This window comes from Anomalospiza imberbis, chromosome 8 (genome assembly GCF_031753505.1).
Source record: "Anomalospiza imberbis isolate Cuckoo-Finch-1a 21T00152 chromosome 8, ASM3175350v1, whole genome shotgun sequence".
Classification (NCBI taxonomy): domain Eukaryota; kingdom Metazoa; phylum Chordata; class Aves; order Passeriformes; family Viduidae; genus Anomalospiza; species Anomalospiza imberbis.
Genome location: NC_089688.1, coordinates 16,484,851 through 16,497,748, shown reverse-complemented (window position 1 = coordinate 16,497,748; position 12,898 = coordinate 16,484,851). Strand labels below are relative to the sequence as shown.

At 43.5% G+C, this 12,898-nt stretch overlaps 1 protein-coding gene and 1 long non-coding RNA gene across 14 annotated transcripts in view; one reads left to right on the top strand and one right to left on the bottom strand.

The window, feature by feature from the left end:
* Positions 1-12,898, bottom strand: part of LOC137478006 (uncharacterized) — a 181,433-nt gene that overhangs the window by 27,967 nt on the left and 140,568 nt on the right. The window contains exon 3 of one of the 2 annotated variants that reach the window (XR_011001343.1): positions 3,788-7,339. The exons of the other annotated variant lie outside the window; for it this stretch is intronic. This is a non-coding gene — a long non-coding RNA (uncharacterized lncRNA). Of the gene's footprint in view, positions 1-3,787; positions 7,340-12,898 lie in introns of those variants that run through there. 2 annotated transcript variants of the gene reach the window in all.
* Positions 1-12,898, top strand: part of PAX2 (paired box 2) — a 99,745-nt gene that overhangs the window by 49,695 nt on the left and 37,152 nt on the right. The gene's annotated exons all lie outside the window — the stretch shown is intronic.

Here is a 12,898-nt window from a genome sequence, read left to right as displayed (position 1 = left end):
GTTTTTGATCCAAATAAACACAGTAATCCTAAGAATAAAAGGCAGTCATCATGTTCTCTTTCTCCCTTATACAAAGTAATACTAGATGCAAGGACCCATTCCAGCTTCTGTTAAAGCAAGTGGGAAGATTTTTGCTGATGTCATTGGAAATTGGATTGGGCCCCCCGAGGAAGATCCATTTCCCAGCTAGATGGCAGTAGGGCCCAGCTAAGAAAAAAGTGTAGCAATGGAAGTCAATGCCTCAAAGTCAAAAATTGTCAGGAATAAGAGACAAGTATTGCAAACCTTTCCAGCATTTGCCATCATTACATATACAGGAAACAGTGACATTTCAAACTGAATGACACATTTCTCTAATGGTTGTGCAGATCTTCTGGCAAATATTTGGGGGTTTTGTGAATCCCTGTTTTCATACAGTCCAATGTGGTGGTCACCATCTCTCAACATGGTGCCTCCACATCTCATTAGAAATGAAGCTCTTCAATCTGGCTTTAGCTACTATTCAGGCTATACCTGGAAAGATCATCCCACTTTAGATGCAGCTACACAGTCATTTCCAGCCTCAGAACCTGAGCTTTCTTTGGAACAGTACAATTAAACACAGAAACAACAGAGCAGCCATCTAAGACTGTGACACTTCACAATGATATATTGACAGTAAGAACTCTTCTTCGTGTCTGCTGTCCTTAATTCATTCCAGATTTGATTTAGGCAAGTGACACTATGCAGCTCCTTGTTGTTGGCCAAGTGCCCACATATCCCACTAGGAATCAAAAAGGTACCAACCAGACAATCCTGCAGATGTTGCTTGTCTTCAGCTCTCAGAATTGTAGGTGGCAGTTATGATTGCAACTGCCTTAGATAAAAGCCTTAATCCTGCCATCTCAGATATCTGCTGCAGGGACATGTTGTGCTTCTGACCCAGAGAAAGCTCACATGGCACTCCCAGCTAGCTGCTGAACATCTCTAACCAAGAGTTGAGTTATCTGGGCTCACACTGGCTTTCAGAAATGCTGAAAAATATATCAGTTTGCGGGCCTGACTCCCAAGGTTAGAAGGGTCTAAGGGGAAGTTTTGCAAAGCCACTGACCTGCACTCATTCCTGGGCAGTCTCCTCTGTAGCTCTGAACATTTGATTGTTTCTAGTTGAGATGGGAAGTAGGAAAAGTTTGTAAAGAGATATAATGTGAATATTTCTTTCATATTCATGCTGGATGCATAGACTTTCTCAGTATTTCCCAGAGCTTCTGAACACTTTTTTGCAGTTTCTTTCTTAACTTTAGGTTTTATTCACACACTGAAAAGCCCTTGTGAGCTTTGCACATCTACTTTCCAAGCATTTAGGGAGTGGTTCTTCCCCAAAGGAGGCAGAAGAAGCAGCACTGCTCTTTCTTTCCGCTCTGTTGGACCAGCCCTGCTGCAAGGATTCCTCTGTGAGGAATGCAGTTCAGCAGAAAGGGGAAGTACCAAGCTGTTCCTGAATCGCCAGTTCTGAAAACCTTGTTAGCAACTTCTGTGATGGCTGGGGGGAACAGGGAGGGAGAAAGAAAGAGAAGCTTCTATGTGAGCACACCCCCTCCCCCAGGTCCTCCTTGCTGCAGCTGGTGTCTACATTAGACAGTAGCACAGATGATTAAGAAGAGGAGAGATAATTATGTGTCAAGATGATGTAGCAGAACTCCCGAGGTGGACAGAAGGAGCCAGACAGATGCATGAGGTGGGCTCAGAGATGGACGCTGACGGCCAGGTGTGTCCCTCACAGGGAGTTAGAGGGAAGAATGGAAATCCCAACCTACCAAATACACTGGGTTGCAAGTGCAAGGGTGGCCTGGGCTATGTATGACATTGAGAGAGAACTAGCTGGGAAGCAGCTCTGAGTGTCTACTGGTCACAACAAGGAACTGTCTGGCCATGAGTCTTTCCTCAAAACTCAATATATCTTCCTCAGGTGAATGCCAAGAACGGATGGTCAGGATTTGCCTTGTTAAGACCAAATTACACTTTTGTTTCAGTTTATAACCAGTGATTGCAAAATTTCTCTGATAGATAGAGTTGGTCTCCTGCGATTTTGAAAATAATTTGGCTAAAAAAGTTCACCAATGTTTGTGTAGCACATTGTGTGCCATTTCTTGTGTTCTGTGGGCATTGCCAGTGGAGCTGTAACTTCCCTCTGACCTTAAACCCACCATCTTCCAAAGGCTGAGGTCACCCGGCAGCATGTAATGACTTTCTCAAGACCAGTGAGGGTCTTAGACTATCAAGTTGCATCAGAAAACATGAATTCCTGGCTCTTTATGGTTTGAGTGTTGTAGTGCTCTGTGATGGCAGGCCAACCATGTTCAGCAGGGTCATTGCCAGACTAAGAAGCAGTAATATAATATCCAGAAGGACAAAGGGGAAAAATATGCAACTATTTCTGCTTTTTCATAACCCCTTAATTGACAGCTAAAAGAATGAGAACTGGGGTGATACAGAGGCACTAACAAAATCTTAGTATCACTCATATTGTAGTCTTGAGCACTGTACAAGAAGAAAAGGAGAAATGCAGAGAAAGCGAAAGACAGATAGATAGATAGATAGATAGATGGATGGATATAGATAAATAATTAGATAACATGAAAAGAGTATATCAAGCTGCTGCCAGCATACCACAGCATCTTCAGCTGGGTGAAACTTCAGCAATTTTTACAAAACCATTCTTATGAGACATGGCCCTTTCTTTCCATAATAGGCTGCAGTCTTCCGGTCTAAACCTAAATTCTCATTTGGGATTCAACTTCCAGTGAGGTTGGTGCTGTAACATTCTCAGCATTATTAATCTTGGTCCTTGACAGTATCTGTAGTATTTGACAGCATTACTGGCAATAATATCTGCAGTGCTGACAATGGCAGAGATAATATCCCCCAGTATTATCGACATTAGCAGGGATCATATCTGCAGCCTGTTATTGGTGGGAGCAGACGTAATGTGTCCAGTATTATTAGTATCAGTAGTAATAAAACCCAAAGGCTTGTTAGTGTGATCAGTGCTAATATCAGCACTAGGTTTGTGGGAGAGGAGGGGACAGAGTGATTGCTACTGTAAATGGCAATAATACTCAGGCTGTTTGCAGTAAAGGAATCCCCAGCAGAGATGGAGGAGCAAACCTGAGAAGCCAGAAGTCTCTCCTTCTCATTCTTCAATTGTCATTTTGATGATTAGAGTGAGTTACACTGATGCCTAGTAATCAATGTGTCAGTGCAGGGGGACAATGAAGAGTCACCAAGATTTCTACAGATCTGGTGGTGTTTTCCAAGAAGTCTTAAGTGTATCAGTGCAGATGGTTCACCATACTCCTCAAATGGAATTGGGCTATGCTGAACAGGGTGCTGCCCACTATCTGTAGGAGCATCTTTGCTGTTAATCCTGGAGCTATAGGATAGGTCTGCCCTCCTCTTTGGTGATGCTCATATAATTTTCTGACTGTTATTGCCACAACACCCTCTACTGAAAATCAGTGCATTTGTTACATGTAGGTGGTTTTCTCTTTCTTACTCCAAATGGAGGACTCTGAGTGCAGAGCAGGGTCTTGACACTGTTTAGCTTGGGACTTTTCCTACCTTGCTGTGATCTCATTTTTGTATTGGGAAATTAAAAATGTCTCTTTCTGGTGGAGTGTGAAGCAGGGATATCTGTGACAGTCCCAGTACTGTAAGTTATTTTTTAAAATACTTCCCCAGGACATAGACTGTTTTAAAGAGTTGAGTTCAAAATTTTCTTCAAGTGCAAAGTAACACAGAGCAGAGCGATGTGTAATGTGTTTTTGAGCAGATATACAGCAGCTGAGTATGCCACTGCAAGTATGATACCATTTGTGTTGTTCAGAGTGGCAGGGATAATACAGTTTGAGAGACGTAGCTATGACATTTCAGATGACTGTGTCATTGTCAGTGGCACACAGTATGTGTTTGCAGGCAGTTTAGTTGTGGCTATCCTGTTGTTGTAACTATCACTATAGGTTGTGGGTTTGTGACGCTAATGATGAGATTAACTGTATCACTACTTGCTCTGCTGCCCCATTACACTCAAGGCCATTACACTTTTCACAGGAGCAGCTGTGAATTGTTTCTTGTGGTATGTTTGCATCACGGCATGCAGTAACATTGTTTCAACATGGTAATTGTTGGTTCACTGGTGCAGTTTCTACTGTGCTGTCACTGCAATTCATAGTTGTTACTGCAGCTGATATAACGTGTTGGTTGGAAACAGACTGGCCATGACAGTGAAGCCAATACAGCTATGTCACTGCAGCACCATATTCAGAATGGTGTGTTTCCATGAAGTGTGATATTAGTGCTCCACAGCATACTGGGGTCGTTTCAGAACATACAGTGTGCTTATGCTGTCATCTGCAGTATGGTGATGCTTTTCTTATGCTGGAGTTGTACCAGAGCAGAGGTTTAGCCCAGAATTGTCCTTTGGGGAAATGTATTCATTCATTTTTCTATGCTGCCTGCATATGTTTGCTACGAATATGAGTGAGTCATTCCACTTGACTGTGTCATGGCCTGATGTATGTTCTGTCTGGGCATATTAGGTATATTTCTGTTCTCCTCAAACCCTAATAATTGTTGAAGACAACAGGGTGTGTTTGGACCCCTGCAAGTGACAGAACAGCACTACTGTCTGGGGTGAACCTGTATTGTTTCACAGTGTGATTTTTTGTCACCACAGCTGACTTGTGTTATTCTATATGACTGCTTTATTGCAGGTCAGCAATAGTCTTAATGACACTGGAGACACATGCAGTTATATTGCCTCAGGTGCTAACCCCATGTTCCAACCATCACACAGAGTTGTGGGGTGTACACACAGCAATTTATGGATGTGCAGATGGGCTGAGCAGATTCTGGAGTCTTTCACACTCTCACAGTGTCTTTCTCTTACTTTCCATGGGACTGTTGTTTTATGCAGCAAGGCTGAGTTTCCAGTGGCAGGCAGCTTGCAGCAATGGTGTATCTCTGCAAACAGGAGCAGTCACAGGGGACCAGGCTCACTGTGTTTATACACACAAGTCTAGGTAACACTCCCTGCCATTCTAGATGAAAATATAAATTGAAGAGGGAGTTTATTCTAAGTAATCACCCACTTCTCCCTCCTGAAGGTGTTTGGCTAGCGAGACCCCTAGAAAGACATAAGAAAAGCACCTGCTACTCATCCTGCACCTTTATAAATAAACTGCAGGAGGATGTCAGAAAAAGGAGAGTATATATAGGAAAACAGAGGAGGGGGAAACTGGATGAAGCAGAAGACAATGAATAAGCAGCACAGCACTGACAGAAATGTGGGCTGCTGCACCAGGAAACTGGAGGTCAGTCTGTAAGCAGGAGAAACAGGATATGTGTATTTGTGTGGCGTGTCTGTACACACGCTGGGAGTTTGGAGAGTACGCATTGCTCGGGAGGAAGTCAGGTAAGGGAGAGTTAACAGCTTACATCACAGAAAGCAGTTTGGACAGAATGCCCTGCTTCCAAAGCTTATAGTGCTGCTTAGTTTGGCAGGGACTGGTATTCTCTGAAGAAAAGCTGGTCTGGCTTCACTTGTATATGTGTGCATCTCTGATTGTGTATTTGTGTCTCTAGGAACAAATCCTGCATGCCTATTTGTTTTCTGCATTTCTGTGTTAGGATCACTGGTCTCTACTTATCTGTGCTTATGTACTGGGGTGAGTGGCAGGTTGGACCCGTATTTTTGTGCATGCCTGTGGAGACCTAGAAAATGCGTATGTTAAGCTGTGTATAATATTGCCTAGTAGGAGGATGGATACTGTGGATCATATGGATGTCTCGGCATGTATGGCTCAGTATTAGTGCTATGTATTTTTATGAATGCGAGGTATTTGTATTCACATTTTGAGAATATATGTGAATGTTGTATATTTGTATGTATATTCTGAGTGTATGTGCTGTTACATACTTGGAGTATAAATGTATCTTTGTGGTTGCTGGATATGAATATGTAGCCTGCTAGTGCTGTGCACTTCTGTATATAGTTTGTACAGATGTGTATTTGCATTGAGGTTATATATTTGTGCGTATGTTATATATATATATTTATATATACACATATTGGTTGTTCTTGCCTGTATAAAGGCTGTTTATTTATGTAAATATTTTGTATTTGTTTACATTATTTGATTCTGTACATGTTAATTTAAGGAAATTACTTTGAGTTACAGGTTTTCATTTAGTTAGTGTACATATACTTTTGTAAGTTATTTGTTTATTCAGAAATTACATTTAATTGACATGCACCTACATTAGTACCTCTTTGTGTCTCATTTTGCATTCTTGTGTCTTTAGCATTAATTTGCTATGTTTTGTGGGTGCTATTATGCATAGAGCTTTTCTTTACATTTATTTGTGTGAGTACCATGAGTGTGTGCTTTTCTGACTGTTTATTATGGGTATTTAGTTTGTGGTTAGATCTCTTTCCACTTTTTGACTCATTCTTGGGAGTGGTTGTTGCAGCTACTATGCCAACAGGAGTCAGCCAGCTACAACTCCTCCCAATGTCTCTGCCTCCTCCATGATTCTACCTGTGCAAAAGCTGCTCCCCAGTTTTGCTAGATGTCTGCATCTCTGGATCTTCTTGTTCACTTTAGATGAGTTTTACATTGGGTCTGCCTGCAATCATGGAGGTGACATATGTTTTTATGGATGTAAAGAGTATGGGAGTCAGAGGCAGCATGGTGTCTGAATCCATGAGGGCCCCAGGTTAATGCACAGTGGATGACAGAATCAACTGCAAAAGGAATCAGAAATAGCTGGCAATGTGCGGGCAAATGGTATTTCAGAGGATTGTTGGTATAAGAGTGGATGAGGACGCCATGATCAGTGAGAGATGACACTGGTTTGGGGTCAAGTGACATGGCAATGAAACATAAGGGCAATAGTACTGGGGAATCAAGGTGACATGGCACTGAGACAAAACATGGATCACGGTGACATGCCAATGACCCAGGCTGATCTGTCAGAACAGGGAGAGCTGGAATCTGTCCATCAGCTGAATAAGGCAAGGGAAAACAGGAGGAGGAGGGTGAAGAAAATCAGAGGAAAATCAACAGACCTGTACCTGGGCTGTAGGACCCAGATCACCAGCAGTTTGGGACATATAGTGTCTTCATGGGATCAGTTGTGTCCTGGAGAGAAGGGCCAGGGCAGCCTTTTAGCAGTGGCTATTTGCTCACAGTGATGGAGAGCAGGGATAACACAGCGATGACATCAGGTGTTGGCCATATCCTGTGAAGGTAGCCATGGGCCATGGGGACTGTGTGGGCAGGGGCATTATTCCCAGTTGCTGGAAAAACAAAGAACCTAACAGGCAGTAAAACAAAAACAAAGGAGACTTGGAAGCACCTGACAGCCCTAATTCATCAAAGCCCAAGATTTTTTCCCCCCTCATGTTCCCATTATATTTGTTTGTAAAAGTGGAAATCAATTTTGAAGGTAATTTTCTGGAAAGAATGGAAGGGAGGTGGGAGGGCCGGATAAGGCAGAGATGGCAAGAGGAAAAAAAAAAAATTTAGGCCAGGCACAGCCCAGGGGCAGCTCTTGGCAAGGTGAAAGAAAATTGCATATTCAATCTCCATCCATGAATCTCCCTTGCTGCTGCCCGCCTCCTGCTCGAAAACAATGAAGGCTTTCTCCCCTACACTGCACAACGCCTGAGTATCAGCGCTCACTTTAACTTCAGGGTCATTAATTCACCTGATTATTGCAGGAGAGGAGAGGGTTGCAGAGGCATCCATTCTAAAGAGCCTTCCCTTAGCTCATCCTTTGATTAGTTCAGGGTGGGGGGAGTTGAGATAATGTGTTGTCTTGGACACAGTTTAAAATGGGAGGGGTTGAAGAGGGGGTGGAAGGAGGTAGAGGTAGAGAGGGAAAGATGTGGCCCAGCTTGTTGTGGAAGGGAGGGTTGGAAAGCAGTCATTCTTGCATCCCTCTGCTGTGGTGTTACTGCAAATTAAAAGTAGCATGTTCCACTTCGTAGCTATCTTTCAGGGAGGGGAGGGGCATGGGTATATGTCGGCATGGGGATGGGGGGGATCTTATCATTGCTTCCTCAGCAGCCCAGCGTAGTGTCACCCTGTGAGGTGACATTTGAATTTACAATTCCGCAGAGAAAAGCCATTAATTCACAAATTAACATTTCTCCCTCTCTCTCTCTCTAGCTCTTTCTCTCTCTCTCTCTCTCTATCTCACATGGATGTGCAAGCAATTGAAAAGACAAAGGAAATAGCCTTAAGGAAGAGACTTTACTGCTACTCTGTCTGTGCAGAGATTGCTACTACTGCTTCTAGATAGATAAACCAATTACCTGAGCTGCTCTGCTCATGGCAGCCTGCTATTACCTCCTTTTGTAGAGCTGATTCCATTGCCGGATTACACTGTGTGTATCTCATTAATGTAAACCAGCATGATACTGGGCACTGTTTCTGACCCTTCTTGCCATAGCCCCTTGCTCTGCAGTGGAAGAGGGAACTGGGAGAGGAGTTGAAGAGAGGTGACAGTAGGCACAACATACTACCTAGAGCAGGCTACACACAGAGCTCGTTAGAAGACCTGTGCTAAGCTTAGAAGAGATGGGGGCTTCCCTTCTGTGGACCAGGTCACATGTCATTAACCCTGATCTCTTCCATGTCTTGGTGAGCACTGAGTGTGCTGTGCAAGAGGCACAGTGTATGGGCACCAGGTATGGGCAGTCCCTTGCATTCTCAGTCCTACACGGAGTTTTCAACAGGTGTAGAAATGTGTGTGGCAAGCAGACACAGAGGTGTGAGTACAAAAGCTGTGTATCCATAGCTGCTGCACAGGAGCGACTGCACCAGGAGCTGACTGACTCAGAGGCACACAACAGAGTCCAGAATAAGAAGCAAGAGTAAGCACTTCAGTTTACAGATTGAGAGGGCCAGATTTCTCTGTAGTGCAACTCCACTGAAAGCAGGTAAAGGATGCCTGTGGAGATATTCTCATCTAAGACAAACACTAGACATTACTTCTACACAGCCCTGTTGTCTTCTAAATCCCTCTTGTTGCTCTTTCCTGCCACAGTCTTTCTCACATACTTACTTCTGCTATCACTGCTGCTGTGGCTGCTTGGACAGCACATGTACAATATAGAGACACACACACAAGCACGTGTAGGCACTCAGCCACACACTGGTGCCACCCCAGGCACACATCTGTGACACTGGCAGCTTGGCTATGCAAATTCATACCTATGCAGACATGGCTTCTCCCCGTCTGCTCTGGGGAGGTCTCTTCAGTGGTTCTAAGACTACCTGCTGTGGGGCACACTGGCAGTCAGCTCTCTGAGCATCTTCTGGCACTTTCTGCAGACTTCCTTGTAGGAACATGCTGACTATCCTGCCTTTTAACCTGGTCACACAGCTACGTATGTTTGGGGAGAAAATGTCCAAGCAGTGTTGTCTAAATAAAGACTTGCACATACTAATGCACAGTTATGCAGGTAAAAGAAAAATGGATCAGAATGGCTGCTTCTAGAAACCTAGCCTCCACATGCTCAGTGGTTGGAGCATGTGCCTTTCTTCAGCATTGCCTTGGGTCCTTAAATCTTCCTACAAACTTATCCTTTTAACAAGAGCATCTGCCTCTCTGACATTCCCTGTGCCCCACACCGTGCACAGCACATGGCTGGGGAGCATCATCCCGCAGCTGGTGCTGGAAGACGGATCACGATCAGCGGAGGAATCGGCAGGCACTGCCAGTAATTCAAACCATCCTGACCGTTCAGTGAACCTGAACCTGCTGACCTTGACAGCACTAGACAGAAGCGGCCTCAGGAATCCCAACCTTTAGAGAGGCATTGGCTGGAGGATGGCTCCTGCTCTCTCCCTTTCTTTCTTTCTTTCTTTCTCTTCATGATCACATCGAGCAGCCAAGGGGGCCCAACAGTCAATCCCCAGTGCACCAATTAGCTCCTAATTTGGCTATCTCTGCACTCCCAAGTCTACATCAGTGTAACATTAAGCATTGCGTGCTGTTCATAGATGTAAATCATTCCTATAGAGGAGTGTCTTCTTGTGCTAAAGGAAAACACTAAGCACCTTGTTCTCAGTCAGGGCCACAGAAACCCCTCCTTCCAAAAATGGGAGCTGCTGCTCCTGCTGTTTGGAAGGAAAGCAGAAACTCTTTACTTCCTTAAGTGATAGTATCAGATCCTCTAGCCTTGTTTCACTGGGTCACGGGGGAACAACAAGATCTCACCAAGCAATTAGCCCTTGAGAATCTTGACTGGATAGATGAGGGGCAAGGAGTAAATTTGATTGGAGGGGAGAAAGAAAGAAAAAACAGTGTGTTTAGACCAGACCTTGCATTAAAGAAATACAGTTTGTGAACATTTTATGATGCTTTCAGGACTCCAGGTATCTCTGTAGTTGCCAAGCAAGACCTGATAAAACAGCATTTTGTGCTGGCCTGCAGAGGCTATGCTAATCTCTAGGATATTGCATATGAAGGACAAGTCTGTTAGTAGTAGCTGGCTGGAAAGAAGCAGTTACAGATACATATTTGTATATATCTATTGACACACACCAGATATGTCCTGTCTTCTGTCTGTCTCCATCCATAGCTCTTTGAAGGTGATTTTTCCAAGAATCAATCAGATAAAATAAAGGACGCTTTAAATAGGTGTCGAATGCAATTAATGCCCATCTTAAGGCCCTTTAAAATGTCAGAGTTTTGTTAAGGGGGCTAAAAATAAAGCCTAGATCCACATTTTCCTTTCACTTTTCCTTCATTCATCTAAGCATCCTACTGCCTACATCCCAACAGGTTCAAGGTACAAAGGCCTCTTCCCACAGAGGTCAGCAGCTACAGGAAAACACATATGAGTACAGTGCCAGAACAGGAGCCAGGTCATGGGTATCACGGTTTCCTTTTGGATGTGCATCAGGTCAGGGTTTCTTTCTCTCTTTGGCCCTGCCTTTTTTCTTGGTCAGAGGAGCTATTCTGTTTTTAAGCTAGGGGATCTGCATTGGAACAGATTTGTAGACATCTGATTAAACCTTAATGAGGTGATTATTGTTATGACATGTCCATCAAACCTTGAGTGCCTTCTACTCCGCTCTTAAATATCTAGAAAAGACTGTTATAATGGACAGGTATACTTCCATGCCTGGTTTCCCAAACTACCTGGTGTTCTTTTGCTTTTGCTTTTGGCATCTAGTCTGAGAAGAGGTAGGCCTTGAACAGAAGGGCTGACTTTCCAAGAAGATCAGAACTGTTCTAGAGTTTGGGACAACTTTATTAAATCCCAGCAAACAAAAAACAATACTTCACTAGCTAATCCTCAAATATACTCGTGGGTCTTCTCTGCAGACACCTCACTTGTTTGTGAAACTGATTGCTGCCCATGGCTGGGCCCTCTCTTGTTTGGAGACACCTCTTACAGTTGGCAACATATCTGCAATATACATTTTATAGAGGTCACATCAGTATAGGCTCCTTCATGAACCTATAATGGCCTTCATGTGACCTCATGCAGAAAGGTGACAAATTATTCTACTAATGGTTTACAGTTATTATAGGAATGAACATTCAAAAAAATTATTTTGCATGGTGATATTTCAAGCAAATCGCTTCCTATTGCAAGCCTATAGCTCTTTTATTGCATGGCATTTCATAATTATTCATCTTGTATCATATGTTGTTTATTAACCTTCCCATTCTTAAGATCTCATTTTCTACTGAAATGTGGCTGACTCTCAGGTGGACCATGGCAGATGTTGAACAATACAGAGCATCAACTGTGAAATTTTGCTGTGCCATGTCCAAATGAAACCACAGGAGAATTAAGATATGCTGTGGGTAATCACTCAGGCTGGATTTTGTTCAGGACAGCCAGGTTAATGTCTGCACTCTTGCAAAAAATGCCATGGGAATTTTAATGACTCTGAGTGATTGGAGCCTTTGTTTTACGGCATGTCAAAAATGGCAGCTCTAAAAACACTCTGCTTGAATCGTGGTTTAGTGCTGACTCAGAAGAGCTTCCAATAACATGATTCACAAGTATCTGGCTTAGGGGCAGGTACAGACTACTTTGACTGATGAGGTTAAGGTAAAAGTGTACATGAGGGGAAAATAGGTAGAATGAAAGGAAGGGAAAGTGTAGAGCAAGGGAAACAGAAGGAAAGGAGGTATTAAGAGTCATATTAGTGGGGGACCAAGCCAATGGAACCCAGCAGTCTAAAGAGGAATTTGTATTTTCTAGACTGTGCATTAAGGTGTCCATTGTCTGACCCAGATCTGCTGAGTCTATATGCTGGTATCCTCTCAGTGCTCTCCACTAGAATTTCAAGGATTCCCACAAACTGGGAGGTGAAACTGAATGGTGACAGTCTAGCTCTGGGCTCCCTGCTTTGTGTCTAGCAGTTCTGATAGCAGTGCTGATTTCCATGTCAGGCAAAGCACTGCTTGAGGAAAAAAAAAAACCCTCCAAGTGTGGCGGTGTCAGCGCTCGCTGTTGTTCGACAGTGTAAAATTAAATTAATAAAGCCCCCAACACAGGAAAACATAACAGGAAATTAATGGCCTTTACTGTCGCTCTGATGCAGTCATTTGCAACCCTGCTTTCCGCACCAAAGACTTCATAAATGCAAGCAGTTTCTCTAAACAAGCATAGTTAGGGCTGCATGCAATGTAATTTTTTGTGTTGCTTCTGTCCTTTGGAGCTAACAAAAGCCACCCTTTTTTATATGCTCACCAAGGGGGATCCTGCCAAGAAGTAGCTCCCCAACAAACATGCTTAGGAAGATGAGAGAAGAGAGTTAAGTCATGCCAATGATGCTTAGAGCATCACCTTCTCTGGCAGAGGGAAAGTATAGCTTCTGGAGCC